Genomic DNA, 2,500 nt, shown 5'->3' on the forward strand with positions numbered 1-2,500 from the left:
ATAAAATTGAAAATGAAATAAATATATTTAATGAAAATTTAATGAAAATAATATTAAAAAAAAATTATATGATTAGAATGAATGATTCATGAATATAAATACGAATCAAAAGATTCTATGGAATCAGAAAAGAGGGAAAGATCTTTCAGATTTAATCATACCACATTATATTGACAATTTAAAAAAACTGTTCATACAATGAGCATAGTATGATGGCGGTCGGGCATACTTGCCCCCATCGTCTAGTGGTTCAGGACATCTCTCTTTCAAGGAGGCAGCGGGGATTCGAATTCCCCTGGGGGTAGGTGTACTACGAAAGGAAGTTGATCATGAATTATCAATAAGCCGGGAATTGATTCTTCCTGGGTCGATGCCCGAGCGGTTAATGGGGACGGACTGTAAATTCGTTGGCAATATGTCTACGCTGGTTCAAATCCAGCTCGGCCCAATAATTGGCCGATCCACCATGAAATGATAGAACCCCATTTGTTGTTCCCCAGAAATGCCTGATCGGAATACGGAAGAATAAAAAAACTAAAATTTTCTGATATATTTTACCGCCGTTCATTTGCTCTCTTTATTTTTTCTCACAAATTCTGATCTTGCTTGCTAATGATCTAGATTCATACTAGATTCATATAAAGATCTGGAAGTATAAGGAAAAGAATAAAATAAAGAATAAATAAAAAAACTCTTTTTTTTTCATTGAAAGCTTTATTTGATTATTAATCAATTTATAAAAAACGAAAGGATTATTAACAATCCGTGAGGCGCTCTCACTAAAGTGCATATCCGTGTGTATATCAAATATATTACTCGCGTTTCTGTTACAATACGACTATTCTAATCTAAAATCTAAATAAAATAGAAATAAAATAGAAATAAAATAGAAAGGGTTTGAATTAAATCATAAGAATATGTATGATGTACACTTGATTTCCTTGGGATTGTAGTTCAATTGGTCAGAGCACCGCCCTGTCAAGGCGGAAGCTGCGGGTTCGAGCCCCGTCAGTCCCGACAGATCCAAATCCAATAAAAAAAATACATCAATTCATCTCTGCGTTTGCTGTGAAAAGGAGAACAAAAGAAATAGCAGAATTTCATTCACAAGAGGATACCCTCCTATTTTATTTATTTATTAGTTTCACATTTCTCATCAAATAAATATGGGAATTACCATTTATTCAACTAGTACCAATTGATAGGAGAAAGACATATGTAGATTAGTACAATGATTGGTAAAATTATATTCAGGATTCCAAGAAATACCGTACGGAGTCTGGCTTTTTCGATTATTCCCGATCTGTGTAATAGAGTACTATATGTTTACAGGGGGCTATACAGAAATGGAATTTGTACGATACAAAAAAGATTAACTTAACATAGTAACTTTGATATAATACTTTTAAGATTAAAAGTATATCCCTTTAGGGCTCCGATTTTGTGTAACCTCAATTAATAATTGAAATTATTAATGTGAATTTGAACCAATTTATCTCATTCAAATTTCACACTGAATTTTTGATATATGCATCCCAAAATTAATCCAAGGAAATGGGATATTAATAAAATAAAGCTCAAAGAAGATCCTATCTCTCTTTGTGAGGGAATGAATAATCTTTTTTAAGTTTAAGGGTCTTGCCGAAGAAAGAACAAACTTTTTAATGAATTTGATGGAATACTCGATTTTTTTATACCCGGACTCTCCTTATTTATACTACTTCTTTGTTTTCCAAGAAGATTAGATCATAAAAAGGGGGTTTAGAACTAAACTTCTTCCTTTTTACATTTCGCTTCTATTGGTTATTTTATTGGGGTTTTTTATAACCAATGTAAGTAAGTGTAAAGGCGGTCATATGATATTTCATCAGATGATTCCACAAGGAGGGACGTAGGTTATAGAAAAGAAAGAATGGAAAGGAAAAGAATGATAAAGAAAGTAAAGGAATTATTTATCGGATCAGGAATCAAAATTTGAATTCGGTATGGATAAAAGATCTTCCTATGTTATACTATTTAATTCTCGACGATGAATCAATTTGATAGCTCAGATATTGTTATTCATGATATTGCTCCGATTCGATATCGTCGAGATGTAATTCATCCCATTGAATATTGAATTTACAGGCGAAAGATTTATCAGCTCTATGGGATTAAATCCCGAGTTATTGCGAATTAATTAAAAATGAAACGATGAGATTATGGAAGTAAATATTCTCGCATTTATTGCTACTGCACTGTTCATTCTAGTTCCTACTGCTTTTTTACTTATAATATATGTAAAAACAGTCAGTCAAAATGATTAATTTGAATTAAACTTGACTGTTTAGTTTTTATCTTTTTATCAATGATTGAAAAGAAAAAAGAAAATGAAAAGTATTAAGATTTCGTGTCTTAAATGAAATAAGCGGACGAGAATCATCAGTATTTTATGAGATTCGATAGTATGGTAGAAAGAAATAGATGAATCTTTCTACCATACTTATTATTGTTATTGTAG

General features: G+C 31.5%; 2 non-coding genes across 2 annotated transcripts; both read left to right on the top strand.

Annotated features, from left to right (window-relative positions):
• Positions 1-364: 364 nt before the first annotated feature.
• TRNAY-GUA (transfer RNA tyrosine (anticodon GUA)) lies at positions 365-448 on the top strand. The gene has a single exon. It is a non-coding gene; the product is annotated as a tRNA-Tyr (tRNA).
• A 495-nt stretch (positions 449-943) lies between these two features.
• Positions 944-1,017, top strand: TRNAD-GUC (transfer RNA aspartic acid (anticodon GUC)). The gene has a single exon. It is a non-coding gene; the product is annotated as a tRNA-Asp (tRNA).
• Positions 1,018-2,500: the final 1,483 nt, after the last annotated feature.

Source organism: Corylus avellana, unplaced genomic scaffold, assembly GCF_965113065.1.
Source record: "Corylus avellana unplaced genomic scaffold, dhCorAvel1.hap1.2 HAP1_SCAFFOLD_130, whole genome shotgun sequence".
NCBI classification, from domain to species: domain Eukaryota; kingdom Viridiplantae; phylum Streptophyta; class Magnoliopsida; order Fagales; family Betulaceae; genus Corylus; species Corylus avellana.